General features: G+C 41.9%; 1 protein-coding gene across 44 annotated transcripts in view; it reads right to left on the reverse strand.

The window, feature by feature from the left end:
- Adgrl2 (adhesion G protein-coupled receptor L2) overlaps positions 1–17,577 on the reverse strand; it is a 631,085-nt gene that overhangs the window by 322,653 nt on the left and 290,855 nt on the right. The window lies entirely within an intron of this gene.

The raw sequence follows: 17,577 nt of genomic DNA on the forward strand, positions 1-17,577 counted from the left end.
TTCATCAAGAAGAGGCAGCTAGTTGTCATAAGAGAAGTCATAGAACAATTAGAAGAAAAATACAAGGTATCAAATGTTTCCTTCCTTTTGTCTTCTCTCTCTTCTTTCTATCTGTCCCTCCCTCCCTTCCTTCCTTCCATCCTGTTTTTGAAGATAGCATCTTATGTAGCCCAAGACAGTCTCAAGTTCTTGAAGTTGCTACATAGTCATAGATGACTTTGAACTTCTCTTCCTCCTGCCTCTGTTACCCAAGTGCTGGTGTTATGGGCATCCTCTTCCACATTCAGTTCCTGCTTTTTAAAAAATATTTTATTTATTCGCTTACTTATTTAGGTCTATGAGTATTCTGCCTACATGTTTATCTATGTATTGCTTATGTGCTTAGTGCTTGCTGAAGCCAGAAGAGGGCATTGAATCCAAGGAACTGGAGTTCCAGATGGTTGTGAGCTACCACGTGGGAGCTGGGAACAGAACTGGGTTCCTCTAGAAGAGCAACAAGTGCTTTTAACTGCTAAACCATCTCTCCAGCCCTATATTTTTCTTTGTTTCTTTGAGATAGGATCTCACTAAGAAGCCCAGGCTGATCTCGAACTCACATTCAGGCTGGTCTTAGGGCTGTGATGTTCTTGCTTCAGCCTCCAGAGTTCTGTGGTTGTATCACCACCCTTGGTTAGTTATTGGTAATTGATTGTTTACACATTCTCTCAGGTGTATACATCCCAGCCTTTAAGGGTCTACATGTAGGGGTAGTGATTATGTCCCCATACTACCGTATTCATAATTCTCTGGAAAACACCCTCAGAGTAAATTTTCTTACCTTACAGTCACTTTCTATGACCAATGTCAACTATAGTCAATATTATTTATCCAGTGTAGTCTCTACTTGGCTCCCCAGGTATAGATTATAATGAAATTTAGTGGTTTTAGAAGTCTTTAAAATATTAAGGCATTTTAAAAAATGTCTGATGGCTGACGTGAACACAAGGATGCAGAGGAAACTCTAGAAATTCTGTATCCGTAGGGCCCAATGTGATCATGAGACAAGAAGACAAACCATTGGTGGTAATTCTCAATGGGCCAATGATGGCTCCCTGTACCTCAGTGCTTAACAAAATCACCACTATGGGCTAGCACCAGGGTATGAACTCATGTTGAGCTGAGCCAAGGGAACTTATGATGGTCTAGAGTATTGATACCTGTCAATTGTTGAGCCCTGCCACATAGGCAACTCTTAAGACATGACAGGGCATGATCAAAATTGAGAGTCTAGACTGTAGCAGAGTTGCTTCTGGGATCTGTCATAGCTCCGTGTTCTGAATCTTTTTCACTCCAAGAAGGTTGAACTTGCAGTTCTGAGTTCCCCCTCTATCTGGCTATGCTGAAATGCCCACTCACTTCTCAGTCTGTCTCAATTCAAAACAAGATAGTTACATGATCTTGGAAAAGGATCTTTAATCTTTTGAGCTTCAGAGTCTTCACAGGGCGAGTGGAGGTGTTTATTATGTACGCTAGCAAGCTTCTTGTAGGAGTCCATAAAATAGTGAACATAAAGTGCTGAGTGGAACTGGAAGACACAGCAGACTTTCAGTAATTGATGGATATTATTATCACCTTTATGCATAAAAAGTTCCCAGCTTACCTCAGTGACCACCTCATGGCCTAGAAGCCCAGCTCAATAGGCCTGCCTCTCTTGGATGTACTCAAGAGGTGGTACTAAGCAGCTACTCTGGAGTAGGGAACCTTTAATAAGGTGTCTACAGTACAGATTATGGGGAGAGAGAAAGTCATTAAGGGCACCAAGCTGGTTGGATAAATTGGATACATACATTGAGTATTTTTTTAATGGTCATGTGCTTTTATTCTTACATGTGCTTTGGGAATATGCTTTTAGTTTGCATGACTTCTGAACCCATTACCCATTTCTAGAATAATAATAATAATAGTAATAATAGTAATAGCTAACATTTTCTGAAAATTACTAAGGGTGCTACAAAAACCTTTGAAGCAGGATGTGTATTTGGCTTGGTATGGTAATGGATAAAGTGTTGCAGCAGGGAGAGTGGAGCTGTCCCCTCCCCTTATTTCTAACTTAGCTCTCTCCACCTACCCACCACCCCTTCCCCTCACCATTCCGCTGTTCGCAGATCTGTAAGTCATCATTAAAGTGTGTAACTGCCAATTTTCTCTTCCTACTGGTAAAGTATAGGTACAAATGCTTTCATTCACACATCAGCAAATATTTATAAATGGTTGTTCTGAGGCACTGGTCAAAGGACTGAGGTAGAACATTCCTGCATGAACAACATAGTCCGGAAACTTAGAGAGCTCCCAGGTCCCCTCCCACGGTCAATCAGAGTCTTGTAGCTAAGTACCTTCTCCCTGTGCCAGATTTTACATGTTTTTTGTTGTTGTTGTTGTCGTTGTTTTAATTTCTCTGTCTCCCACACAGTGTGTGTGTGTGTGTGTGTGTGTGTGTGTGTGTGTGTGTGTGTGTGTGTGTGAATGTACGTGCCTTGGCACAAGTGTGGCTATCAGAGGAGAATTTGTAGAAGTAGGTTTTCTCCTTCCACCATGTGGGTCCCAGGGATCAAATTCAGGTCCTCAGCCTTGCTGGAAGGTGTACTTACCCGCTGAGCCATCTGGCCAGCCCACTTGTGCTGTTTCACAGCTCGTATCAAAGTGCCGTTGCTCATTAAAGCAATGATTTTCTGCAGGAAGTCTACCTTGGTTATGAGCATTGCTTGCTGTCTTTGGCAGTTGGCAGCGAAATATGGATGAGGTGGAGTCCTGTAGGGAAGTTCTTTGGAGCACTCAGCTTTGTAATAACGTTTAGTCTCTGTGTGTTTTGAGTCTCAGGTTCCCCAAGCCTAACAGGATTTCTGACCATTTAGGGGGCGTGTCACTTGGATTGTTAGCTCTGCCAGAGTAGAAAAATACAGCAGTGATTGCCACCAGCTAGTCACTCTTCAAAGGCAAATGGAAGAATGAAATTCCTTGCTGACAGATTTTTAAACAAAGAACTTTTATCTACATAGACACCACAGCTCAGCATGTACAAGTGGGGACGCTCTTTCTAAATAGGGTTTGTTTAAAGGATGTCTTTATGGTTTGAATGTGGAATGTCCCCTCAAAGCTCTTTATTTGAACAGTTAGTCCCCACTGTGTGGTACTGTTTTGGGAAGACTTGGAACCATTGGAACTGAGGGTAGCTACAGGAGAGAGGGGCTGGAATGAAGGCTCGAAGGTGGTGTATCTATTTCTGGTTCTGGCTTGTGTTCGCAGTTTCCGTGTTTTCCATGATGGGAGAAGGCTCAGCTGTAAGCTCCTGCCGTGCCAGCTTCTCTCCCTAACGGACTGGAGTCCCCTGAACTGGTACATCCTTCCTACCTTACACTGCTTCAGGCATAGAGGTCAGGAAAGCTGCCATCAAGAGGTTTGGGCAGCTAGAGGAGCTGGTGTTTTAGTGCAGATCGTTCCACATTGGTGGTTATATGTTTCACTTTTTAGGTAATAGCACTCCAAGGAATGCAACTATAATATAAGGAAAAGGTGCAATGTCAGTCTGCTGTTGGAGCACACTGGGAATGTCTCCTCGGAAAGAGTAAGATAGGACCAGAATTGGCTTTTTCTAAAAAATGAAACGAAGTTCAACTCTCAGGAAATAGATCTGACAGCTCTGCAGTTTGTTTCCCTGGTAAAATATTTCCACTGATGGCTGCTCCATTCCTTCAGGCCTATCGGACACTGACACAAGACTGATTGGACAGTGTGTTTATTATGATGACGTCCTATTCACCGACCCTAAGAGGGAACTCTGAGGAAAAAGAACACCTACTAAATTTCTTGGTCATGCTGGAGACTAATTATTTCCCTCTCAGGAAGTGTATAAGTATTTTCATAACCAAAATGTATTTTTTAATGTTATCATTATTGTTACTATTACTATTTTATTTTATTTTTTGGTTTTTTGAGACAGGGTTTCTCTGTGTAGCTCTGACTATCATGGAACTCACTCTGTAGACCAGGCTGACCTCAAACTCACAGAGATCAGTCTGCCTTTGCCTCCTGAGTGCTGGGATTAAGGTCAAGTGCCACCACCACCTGACTCCAAATGTATTTTTATAAATAGGGGCAATGCAATAGTAGAGAGAGTGCCTGAACTGGTTTACCCCAGTAATCAGATCAGTGAATACCCTAACTGTCATCATAGAGCCTTTTTCCAGTAACTGATGGAAGCAGATGCAGAGATCCACAGCCAAACACCAGGTCAAGCTCCAGGAGTCCAGTTGAAATCTACAGAGACAACCAAACCAAACTGGTGGGAACTCATTAACTTTAGACCAACAGCTATGGAGCCTCCATGGGACTGGACTAGGCCCTCTGCATAAGTGAGACAGTTGTGTAGCTTGGTCTGTTTAAGAGGCCCCCTGGCAGTAGGATCAGGGTCCATCCTTGATACATGAGCTGGCTTTTTGGAGTCTACTATCTATGGTGGGACACCATGCACAGCCTTGAGGCAGGGGGAGGGGCTTGGACCTACCTCTTCTGAATGTACCAGGCTCTGCTGACTCCCCATGGGAGGCCTTACCTTCTTGTAGAAGGGAATGGAGAATGGGTTGAGGAGGGAGGTTGGAGAGGTGGGAGGAGGGAAGAGGGGGATCTTTGGTATGTAAAATGAATAAAAAAAATTCTTAATAAAAAATAAACAAATAGGGGCAATGAAATTCAGAGGAGGAAGGGAAGGAAGGAAGAGAGAAAGAGAGGGAGAGAGGGTGAGGAACAAGAATGACGAAATTAGAAGGAAGCAGGGGAGAGAGAAAACGTGCTGCATCTCACCAGCATTTCTACCATCTTTCTATGTCCTCGTTTGGTTTGCCTTATTCAGGCAATGTAATCCAGCGAAGGATGTTTTAATATGTGGATGTGAGGCAGGGTGTCACTTGTTCCTTTCTGGCCTCAAACTTGAGCTTGCTACATAGCCAAAGATAACCTTGAACTTCTGATCTGCCTCTGCCTTCCGAGCACTGCGATAACGGGTGTACACCACCACGTCTGTCTACAGTGCTGGGGACTATGCATGCCAGGCAAGCACGTCACCAACACAGCTACGCCCCAGCTGTGAGTCATCTTTTTCCTCTAACTCTCTCAGTTGTCTGTTTCTTTATCCTTTAAAGGATGACAAAGTGTGTTTTGTGTCATAGTGTAAAGATGACTAGTGTATTATAGAGAAAAAAAAATGTCTTGAACTTCCCCCCAAATCCCGATCAAAGTGTTTCTCCTGTTGTTATTTCCAAAGAAGATTCTTAGCTTCCCAGATTCTAGCTAAACTGGGAGCCTAATGATGGATACAAAGTAATAGTGTTACAAAGAAATGCCTCAACTGTCTAATTCAGTTTTTATATTTATGGAATTAGATCTCCTGGCTTAGAGGCATTAAACAATTTTTGAGGATTACCCGGTTTTGATGACTAGTCTTTTTTCCCCGTCACTTATTTGTGTCATGGCTAATTCTGTATTAAACTTCAACAACATTTTTTTCTACTAATTTCTCTGCTAAAATTGGCATGCCCAATCTGTGATCAGTGCATCTACCAATCTTACAACTTTTACAATTAGTTAGCTGTATTAGTTTCTCAGAATTACCAAAATAAATACTGCAACTGGAAATTTATTCCCTTGAAATTCTGTGTGCTGGGAATTCCAAGACCAAGGAGGAGATGGGCATGATCAGGCTCCTCTGGTGTCTCTGGGAGTACCTCTTTGGTACCTTTGTCTAGCTCCTGCCGACAGTGTGTAATCCTTGTTATTCTTTGCTTTAAACGTGTGTCTCACAAATCTCTGCTTCTCTTCTCATCTGCCCCATTTGCATTCCTGGGGGAGGGGAGCTTTGTGTTTCCAATGTCCCTCCTTAAAAAGACATAACCCATTAGACACAGAGCCCACTCTAATCAAAGACCCTGTTTGAACTTGATTTTAATTACAAAGAATTTGCTTCCAAACAGTTTTATCCTTGGGTCCTGGGTTCAGGATTTATCATGGTTTTGAATCTAAGATGTCCTCCACAGGCATATGCTTTGAACACCTATATCCTAGCTGTTGGCAATATCTGGGGAATCTGTAGAACCCAATGGAGGTGGTACCTGACTAACAGAAATAGGTCACTTGGGGTGAATTTGAATGTTCCTTCACATGCCCACCTGCCCAGCCTTTCGCTGTGAGGCCGAGCCTCTGCTTCCTGATCTGCCATTGTTCGCTGCCATGGTTGGAGCCGCTCTGCCATGTCTTCCTGCTACAAAGGAGCAAACTGTCATAAAGTCATGAGCAAAGTAGATCATTCCCCCTTATTACTGTCAGGTGTAATTATGACCCAAATAATGCAAATTAACTAACTCAGGACCCGTGCATACCTTTTTGAGGAACGCAAGTCAACCTACTGGTGACTTCCAGCCTCACCAAAGTCTTTGCAAATTGACAATTTTTCTGTCACCAGTACCAATGAATTTTGAAATTTCCCAATCAAAGAAATAGATACTTTTAAATTCTACAATACTTATTGCATTACTTACTTTTCTATTGCTGTGATAAAACATCATGATCAAGACAACTTATAAAAGGGAGGGTTTATTTGCAACTTAAAATTCTAAAGGGATAACAGTCTACCTCTGTCACTGTCATGGTGGGGAAGCATGGCAGCAAGTAAGTACTACACGTGGTGGCAGGAATGGCTAAGGGCTCACATTTCAACCAGCAAGCAGGAAACAGAGAGAAGAAACTGGAATGGTATATGGCTTTTGAGACGACAAAACCGGCCCCTAGTGAAGTACTTCCTCCAGCTTGTCCACACCACCCAGTCCTACCCAACCAGTGTCACAAACTGGGGAGCAAGCATTCAAATGACCAAGCATGTGGGGGACATTTTATCCAAACCATCACACTTAGACTGCACAGTCACACACGAATCCCTTTGGGTGTCCACCGAAGGAGCCATGTTCTCTTGCTGCCTGTTGTTCTAACTTAGCTCTTGTTGACACCTTCAGCTCCAAGTTGCTCTCATTGACTCAGATGTTGACCTGAGATAGTTCCTGCCTATTTGAGGCATAACCAATGATGAACCAGGTCAGTGTTAAGCCTGCAGAAAGGAAGAACTTTGGTTCTACCTCAGACCCAGCTCTGATTCCAAATCAGACTCCTCTGCCTTCTAAAAAGATCATCACTAATCTTCCTTCAAGTGGAAAGAGGCTGAAGAGGTTTAGAATAAAATGACTGCCACCTACTTTGGCCCCTAACTGGCCAGAAGCACTTACAGTCCCTTTAAATTCTGCCCTATCCATATTGATTAAATGACTTGAATCATGAATACAAAATGAAATAGCATGTCAGAAGCATTACAAAACCAGCAAGGATGTTGTCAACGGTCATTAAATAACTTGGGAAAACATGTGTGCTTTAATGTGCATTGAAAATGCAGATTCAGGAGGACATGGGATGCCAGAGTTGGTGTGAGTACGAACACACTAGATCAGTGCAACCAGTGTCAAGTCGTCCTTTCTCACAGCTCCTCTTTGGTTGTGGCTTATTTTATACAACAAACACTTATTTGATCTGAAATAAGGAGGTAAAATCTCCTATCCATACAAATGTTGTTTCTTCTCTGTGTGTAGTGCACATGTGTGCGTGTTTGTGTGTGTGTGTGTGTGTGTGTGTGTGTGTGTGTGTGTGTGTGTAGCTAAGATATGGATATCAGGTTTCTTACTTGGTTGCTTTTCATCTTATTTTTTGAAACAAGGCGTCTATCTGAAAGTGAAGCTCCTGGATTTGACTAGACTGGACGGCCAAGGAGCTCCAGGGATCTGCCTGTCTCTGCTGCCCCACTCCCCAGCACTGTTTAAACTGATTGGCGTTTACGTTTGGAACTGTGGATCCATCGCAGGACTTCATGCTTGCATGGCAGGTTCTTAACTGGAAGAGAGATCTTTCTAGTCTCCTTTCTATTTTTTAATTTATATTCCCCACACTAGAAATGGGATTTGGAGGGGAAATGGCAATTGAGTGGGAAGGTTTTTGTCTTCAGGTATAATCACTCATTTTTGCAAGTCGTAGAGGGAAAAATATAAATGCACAATAAATTGCACTTAGGAGCAGAGGACGAAGTGAGGGAGTGAACAGAGCTATATTTCTGAACTAGATTCCAGCCTGACTTTGTCCTTTCATTAGTTTAGGCTAAAGATTATTAACTCTCTATTGCTGCAGCAGAAAAATATCACACAGACTCAGAAGCTTAAAACACAGAGACATCTTTTTTTCACACAATTCTACAAGTCAAGAATCTGGAAAGCATCTCACAAGGCTGTGATCAGACCATCAGTTAGGCTACCAGCTAGAACAAGTTAGAATTCTGCCTACACTCCAAGGCAGATGGTGGTGTGACCGACCACACAGCTCCATCTTGGAATATTGCTTGCCGTACAGACTGGAGTATGTCTTCATACTGGAGCAGATTTCAAGGATTACTCTGTGGATAAGAAGAGAAGTGAGCTTTGCCTCATGCCTAGTCCACTCTCTCTCTCTCAGCCTTCTTGGATGAAGCTACTGTTTTAGATGGCCAGGAGAGAAAAGATCTTAGCTTCTAGAAGGCAGGAAGCCTCCTCATGTGCGGTGCAGTCACCACGGCTTAGAGACGCACAGTGTAACACTCACGCCTAACTTCTGTGCAGACTCCAATGAAACGCGTGTGAGCGCAGTCCCGGCCTTCCGCTGTTCATTGTTCCATGGCTGGTTCTGGCACTGGTCTCACCAGGAAAGAAAGCCTTTGCTGGTCCAGATGCTCACAAACTCTCCTTTCCTGATTGCCCAGTGGAGGGCAGTTCCACCCTACCCTGAACTTATATATTTAAACATCTACTTAGAAATATTACCAGACTAATCAAGGAATGCTTGTTTTTAATTTCTCTTTCACAGTTTTGGGTCTTTCTGTTCAATGAAACTTGCCTTATTTGAGGGTAGAATACTTCCCTCATATCAATGTAAAGCCATACTGGGTGTATCGGGTGTGTTGTTTAGTTTCATTAGTTATTTGAACCTTGAAGATAGAGACAGAACAAATGTTTCACTTCCATCAGGACAGTAAAGGTGGATTGAAAAGTCAGTATATTACAGCGGAATGTTCATAACCTTCAATATCCAAGAACATGCTACTTACTTCTTTGCCCTATCCATGGCTTACTTTCTCTCATACAATATGGCTCTATGTTTTTATTCATTTTTTTATAAACTTTATGTGTATGGGTCTTTTGCCTGCATATATGCCTGCACACCACGTGCATGCAGTGCCCTTGAAAGTCCGAAGATAACACTGGATTCCCTGGAACTGGAGTTATAAATGGTTGTGAGCTGTCATGTGAGTGTTGGGAATTGAACTCAGGTTTTCTGGAAGAGCAGCCGATGTCCTTAATCCTGAACCATCTCTCCAGCCCTTGTAATATTGTTCTTTAAATTGTTTGTTTCACCTAGCCTCAATCTAAGTAACACAATCCATGGAAACATGTAAATCATATTCAAGTTATATAGTTTATATTTTAATTCTTATTTTATTAAATTTTTAGTTGGTGTGTGTGTGTGTGTGTGTGTGTGTGTGTGTGTGTGTGTGTGCATAGGCCCAGGTCAGAGGACAACTTTTAGACGTGATTTTTCTTTTTCCACTATGTGGGTCCCAGGGGTTGAATTCAGCCTGTCAGTCTTGGGAACAAGAACTTTTACCTGCTGAGCCATCTCCCCAGACCCAGTTTCCAGTTTGTAAGTTTTGCATGAAGCACATAGAACTGAGTTGAAGTGTTGTTGCTCACATACTACTTAGAAGTGTTTTCTCTACCACTAATAAAGCTCAAATAACTTTTGGAAAGTACAAAGAATTTCTCAGACCTTGGTCCTGAATCCCACGTACAGGTAAAGATGATCATAATGGTGATAGTGGCCACTAAAGTTTATTGTGAGTACTCTGTATTAGGGATATATATATGTGTGTGTGTGTGTGTGTGTGTGTGTGTGTGTGTGTGTGTGTGTGTGTGTGTATGTATGTATATATAATATATTTACATAAGTGAGATATATATATATATATATATATATATATATATATATATATATCTCCACTTACTAAATCAGAATAACTATCACATACTTTAAGAGAGAAGTTATGTAACCTGCTGAAATCTTAGGCCTGGTTAGCAAATGCAGGATTTTAACTCAGACTCTCTGGCTCCACTCTGCTCTTTAATTACTCCATACCTTGCTTCTTGGGTTTAATTTGGGATTATAAAGATTAAAAGAAAAATAAATTGCAACACACACAGCTCACGTCCTGTGTAGTGCCAGGTCTAATGTATGGAAACAGTTCAATACAATTTAATGATCCTTCTAGAAGATACATCGGTATATTTTACGTCACCCTTTTGCAGCCGTCACAGAATGGTGTCACGGAATGCCAGTCTTTCAAACTCAGGCTAGACCTGAGTGAGGCTTCTCACTTAGATAACTGAAAACCCAGAAGATACCTGACAATCTTGCTGTTGTGGAATGGAAGTCCAGCTGATGTGAGGAACTTTACATGGTAACTCACAATGACCTTGATGAAAGTTTGCAGGTCGTGAAGACCAATTAGTTGCTATGGTGTCAATGAGTGCAAATTGCTGTAGGTTGTTGGTGAACAGGGAAATCTCTGCTGGGTCAGTGCCCAGGGCAATGAGGTACTAAAGCCTCTGCAGGGGGGCTAGAAGCAGACACCTTTAAAAAGCCACAGCTATGCTGAGCTTTGGGGGTCCACTCATAAACAGCAGTATGTTCCTTCTGCCTTTCCAGCCTGGGTGTGTAAATCAAGGTATTAATCTCAGCCTCTACCTCCCTGTGTGGCCCACATTAATTTTATTTTAGGAGTGATTTTCTTTGTAGGTAGAGAAGCACGTGATTTAACACAGAACTGCTTATATTGCACAACTTCTGATTATCGGTGCAACTTTGGGATATAACTAACAATCCTCATTTTAAAGCATTTTATTTAAAGTTAACAGAAATGAAGACAGTTAAATAGTGTGTCTGTTAAAACATGGAAAACATTTGTCCAACCTTTAAGAAAAAAAAGAATACACAATTCTAAAATGAATCCAGATATTGCCACTTGTTACAGTAATGATTAAAATAAAACTGTCCAAATTAATGATGCACGTACTGTCAAAATAAACAGAGTTCACTAAGGCAATTAAAATTATTTTTATTCCATTAATAACATAAAGTGTCATGGCTGAGGATGATTGTCACAGATGTCTGCAGAGAGCATAGGACAGAGGAGACACCTTGTCTCTGAAAAAACATAACTGTATCCCACAATTGCAGAATGTTTTATTCATATGGTGTTTATGTCTGGATGTGTCCAAGCTATTTGCTAGGTGAACAGTCACACTTGATAGATCCAGGAGGGAATTTCTTGGTACAATGAACAAAAAGAGCTATTTTGTTCTTATGCTCCAACCTCAGACCAAGAGGAGGGGGAAAAAAGCTGTCATAAAAATATGGTCACCTTCCTGTCTTTAAAACAGTGCTAGTGCCTGGGGAAGGATTTTCAGAATGAAAAAAAAACTGGTGACATTACACAGGAAACTCTCTGCTCTTCACCTTGTAATAGTCAATCTTATTTAGACAGTGTTCTCTGAGTGGGCTGGAAACTGTACTGTGCGAGACTGCTAGGGATTCAGGGGCTGCAAACCCACAGAACTATTACATATGACAGAGACCTGGGTCCTCTACTAAAACTTTACTGTTTAGCTCTGTTCCTGGATGCTTTGACAAGTACCATAATCCAAACTACCTATGATAAAAATAAATCACTGCTCCCTACTTAATGATCTCTTGCTTTCTCTGCTTTTCCTGTGCTGAGAAGGGGAAGATATACTCCTTATAATTGGAAAGGGAAAAGGCAATGTAAGCTTTTACAATAAAGCTTTTTGTTATGGAGCTGTAAAGTTTCAGCAATTGAAAATAAAAGAGGCTATAACCAAATGGAAGGTGTATCTCTAACCAGGGTGCTGCCCTGGGGTGTTGATCCGTCTACATTCAAGGGTAATGTTAGGTCACCATCAGTAATAAGAGCGGGTGGAATTTTCTGTTGTTCATTTAGTTCCAATGACCCCTAGAAAGGGCTACTTACTGAAGTGTGTTTGTTTGTGGAGATAATTCCATGGGGAATATTTTAGATTATGCTACAGGAATGGTACTTGCAAAAGTACCATAGGAAAAAAAAAATCACCATTTAAAGAAACATTGACATCACATCCAAATTCTGCTACCTTCCTGGTACCAAGACACAGCCAAGTTTGTGCTTGAAAAGGAAAAGGTTCTCTGTGTGAATTGAGCATCTCATATCAATGACATCATTGTAAATTCATGGTTGTTCACATCCCAGATGGAGAGCAAGCACTCCAAAGCAAAACAGGAAATGAGAAACTATTACCAAAAGCCATGAAAGAAACTAGCTCTGCTGGCAAGTTGAGAATCTGCAATGAATAACCCAAGTGGAGGATACACTTGAGTGGCCATGACTCCCATCTTTCCAAGGGTCATAACATCTGTCGTTCCAGGGACTTGCCCATGGAAACCAGTGCCCAAGCTCTGAAAACTGGGACAGGGTATTAATGAGTAGACAGCCTCAGGTGTAAAATGAATGGCCACCAGTTCAAAATACTGGATTAGCAACTTTACACAATGGAGCATTTGAGGAAATGGTCTTCATAGACCATCTAAAACTATGCTATTTTTTTAAACTCTGGAGAAATTGAGCCCAAATAAATTACCAATGACCAGAAATAGCCTGACATTACAAAATTCTGGCTAAAACAGGACAGCTCAGAGGGTTAGACCTGCCTTTTGTTGCTTTCACCTACTACTAGGCTTATCTGGAATCTATGCTTGATGCCTGGTGAAGAGAAGAGGTGTGGGCTTTATGCCTTATTTTCCTTTTCTAGATCACTAGAATTCAGCTTTGAAAGCTTCTGTTGGGGAGCTTGTGAGAGCTCCAGTGTCCTTACAAAGTTACCTGTGGTAACTTTGCAGGTAATACACTGGATAAGATGGCCTGCCTTCAAACACTCAGAGATTTCAAGATGACTCATTTAGAAGACTATGGTGTCACTGAATAGGGCTGACTCTTCAGATCTTGATACTAGGCCAGAGATGGGCAGAAGGAGATTCGGGTGTGCAGTGGGGCAAGGAACAGAGATTGATATGTATAGTTTTTAGCTATTTGTTTTGAAGCCTTCAATCAGCTGAATTCATGTGAACACAAGAACTCTCTCTGAGATGCTATTTTTGGGTATGGGGGAGAAAAGTGCTTGAAAACATACATGTGACTGCTAATCTATCATTAATTTGCAGAGTTTAAGATTACCTAAAAGATACATTTCTTGGAATGTCTATAAGGGCATTTCCAGGAACTTCTGGGGAGAGAAAACATACCCTGAATGTGAGAAACACCATCCCATGGACTGGAGTCCTGGACGATATAAAATTTAGGAGGAAACAAGCTGAGTATGGCACACATCTGTGTCTGCTTCCTGACAGATGCCATGTGACCACCCTCAAGCTCCTGCCACCATGACTTCATGCTGGACTGTGTGTCCTTTTACAGTGAGCCAGAACACAGCTTTCCTTCCTTTCAACTGCCTTTGTCAGGCATTTTGTGACCACAGCTGTATGTCCTGGATTACTTCTTCCTAAACAGCCCGCCCACCTAGATTTGGCTTCCATTCTTAATCTTAAATACTCTGTAGTTACCCAAATATTCAACACTTAGACGGTGCTATAATCTGAGTGTGTTTCCCACATTTCACGTGTGGTGTACTTAATCTTCAATCCAACTGTGAGAAACCGTGCAGTCACAGGGCTTTGTCCCCATTAGGGAGTTAGCATCACGTGTCTAAGTCCATTGAGAAAAGGATGGTATTTAGCAGCAGATCCTAAAACACCCACTTCTGTTTCAAGATTCTTGCCAAGTCAAGTGCACAGTGAAAGTGGCCTGATAGCAGATGTTTGCATAAAAGCTGTCTCTGGGCCCATTGATTTCCTCTGGAGCATTCTGGGAACTGGGGCAACTACCGTCACTCAGAAGATATTTTGTCTCTGGCCTGCCTGGTAAGGTGTCCTTGTCTTGGAATGTTGGTCAAACAAGGAGGAAACAAGCTGAGTTAATCATTCCACTGTCTCTGTGAGCTCCCCTAAAGCTGCTCTTGCTGTGGTTACTGGGCAGGGAAGCGAGCATGGTGGAGAAGAAAGTGCTCTTGGCTCAGCACTGGATGGTGCAGCACTGAGAAGGTAAGTGCTGCTCGAACTCTGGCCGAGAAACACTGGGAGAGCAGGGCCTCTTGTCCAGTCTAGCATGGTCTAGTGTAGAGCACAGGACAGTCTCGGCTGGTCTGTGGCTGTGACAGACAGGGGGTCCCTGTCTAGTCTGACATCTCTTCACATTCGACCTGGCTCCTCCTTAGGTTCTCTCTCCTGCTGGTTATCCTATTGGTGAGTCTCAATAAGCCTTCTCTACTGCCCTAGTGCAACTTGACTGTGGGAGCGCAATCACAGGAGTGGCTTTGTTAGGAAAGCTCTCAGTTCCTCAGGAAGCTGAGACAGGGGATCAAGAGTTTGATGCCAAATGGGCAGTAGAGTAAGACTGTCTCTGAGCAAGTTCAGTGCTTGATTGTGTATTCATTTTCTGTCTCTGTCTGTCTGTCTCTGTCTCTCTGTCTCTGTCTGTCTGTCTCTTTCTCTCTCTCTCTCTTCCCTCTCCTTTTTGTCCAGTCACTCTACAGTGGGAAGAAGAGATTTATTAAGTCACACAATGAGTCCGTTGCAAGAGCCTGTTGATTGGCATGCATTTTAACAAGTGACACACCCTTTGGGCCACATTTATGTATGCTTGTGATAGATTAAATCAGGAAAGTAAGGCTTACAGAACCAAGCTAGAGGGCCTGGATCTTGTCCAGTTAAAGAGAAAACATTACTTTGCCTATTTATCTCCTTCACAAATATGGACTAGGGAAGAGTAAGGAAGTTTCAAGGAATTTAGAGATATTCTGCCAATAACAATCAGCATGTTGAACCAGTGGAAGTGTTCCGGGAGGAAGTGCCAGAGGCAGTGATGGGTCTGGTTTTATTTAGCACATTTAATAATGATCTGGAAGGGGGAAACACATTAAAATCACAGATTATCCTAAATTGACAGGTGGTGTAAACACAAATGAGGCAAACAAAAGGATATAAAGAATTTAGAACAGAAATGAGATTCCATCAGGGAAAAGAAAAAAAAAAGAACGTCCTCACATCTGTGCAAGTATCCGAAATCAGCAATGGAAATTGTTTTAAAAGTCATTTAGCTCAGAAAACATTCATAGGCTTTGCCCACGTTTATAAGTGCTAACCCCCCCCCCACACTCATAGCTATTTTTATTCAGTTAGATTAAATTGCTTATTCCTATCACTTCAAAACACAGATCTGATCTTGCCACTCCTCTGCTTGAAGGGTCTCATTTTCTTACAAATTCAGATTAAGCTTGTTGGTCCTGGAGGAAACCTTCCTCCACTTCTCCCTTACCCTTCGAAATCTCTGATATGTCTGTCTGCTCCTCTTTCCTCCATGCTTTCAGGCCTACTCACTTGCAAATCCTTAACTACATCCTACCTTGTTGCTCAGGTTACCATGTTTTTCTCTTTCCTGTCTAGTCTCCGAGGGACCTTCAACACTCAGTTCCGGCCGCACCTCCTTCCTAGCTTTACTGTACAAAATCCAACCCCAGCTCTGAGCTCATTTTGGTACCATGTTTTTCATCGCACCTGTCAGCCATTTTAACAATGACAGCGTGCAGATTTACTTAGTGAGCAAATCATTGTGTTCCAGACTCTCCCTGTGTGATGATGCATTTTACACGAATTATCTTTGTAACTGTGACAACCATCTCAGGATGTAGCACTAATGATCTTCATGCAAAGGAAATGGTAAATCCATGTTAAGTTCAGTAACCTGTCCATGACTGAGCAGTTGATGAGTGGTAGGGCTAGCATGCATATTCCTTTCAAAATCTGTACTTTTAAGAATATGCTATTATCATAATTCATTTCCTTGCCTCCTTCCTGGACTGTATAAACTTCTTGAGGACAGGGACCATGTTGTGATCAACTAGCACCTAGAGTTCCTTGCATGATACACACAGCTTCATAATACTATCAACAAAGATAATTAATACTTAATGTGTGCTAATCATGCATCTCTAGCAGCCATCCCAGCAGGTGTGAGGTGATAGCTCATTGTGGCTTGATTTGCATTTCTCCAATGGGTAGTTATTACCTATACAACTATTAGCCATTTGTATATATATTTTTTTAGAAATACCTATTCAAGTTCTGAGCCCATTTTAAAATTGAATTATTAGTCTGTATGTACAGGCATGCATGTGACTATTGATTGTCCTCATGAGTTTGCAGAGGTCATTTTGCAGTCATCTGACAGAAAGTAAGTTTACACCTTTAGGGATCCCAACATAGTACTTGGGAGAGACCAGTTAGATGGACAGCATTGACTCCCTGGTTGTTGTTAGGTCCATCTGCTTTGTCTGAGCCATTCTGAATCCTTCTAAATATTTGTTCCACAAGTTCTCATGTTTATGGCACAGGTCATCTTCAGTTTCTCTTATTTGTTGGTATCTCTTATCTTGACTTTTACTGCTATTCTCTATCAAGGTAGAAAGATCAGCAAAACCCAGACCCAAGGCAGTGCCTATGAGACACAATGGTTAGGGTTTGACTGTGTCCCCCAAGGGGCCATGTACCAGGAAGTTGGCTCTCATTGTGGTGTTGGTAGAAGGTGGTAAGCCTACTGGTGGGTTACTACTGTTTTTCCCCTCACTGTCTGTCTTGCTATGAGATTATCTCTTAGCAAGTTCTTATCAATGTGCCATCTACCATTAAGACATCACAAGAGGCTGAGTCAATAGGGCTGACTTTTATTAGATTTTCAGCCTTCTAAACTAAGAATCAAACAACCCCCTTTTTTTCTTAGTAAGTTACCCAGCCTCAGGTATTTTGTGACAGTAACAGAAAACAGTTTTACACATTACAGAAGACATGTTGGTCTGGATTAGAAAGAAGCCTTTCAACACAGTTATGCTGCAGAGTCACTCATTTCTCTATATTTTCATTTTCTTACCTACAAACTGGCTTTTTGGCTGTAGACCATGGGCCAACTGCATCACCATCACCAGGGAGATGTTTTATAAACCTTTATTTCTGGGTCCCATTCACAAGGATTCTAATTCTGCACATTTTAGATAAGGTCAAGATAGTGTTTTCCTTGAAGTGTTTTGCATGTGCCACTATAGACTGGGTGTTTTTTAGTGAGGACATGATGTGGCTTATTACCCTGGCACACTTTTTAGAAGCTTAGGAGAATGTGCTTTGTTAAAATTGATCATTCATATGTAACAAGGCCTATAAGGTGAGGGATTGTGTGTAATGGGCTAGGTGAGTGGGCTTTGTATTTATTACACT

Source organism: Peromyscus californicus, unplaced genomic scaffold (assembly GCF_007827085.1).
Source record: "Peromyscus californicus insignis strain IS unplaced genomic scaffold, ASM782708v3 Scaffold_9__1_contigs__length_137607984, whole genome shotgun sequence".
NCBI lineage: Eukaryota > Metazoa > Chordata > Mammalia > Rodentia > Cricetidae > Peromyscus > Peromyscus californicus.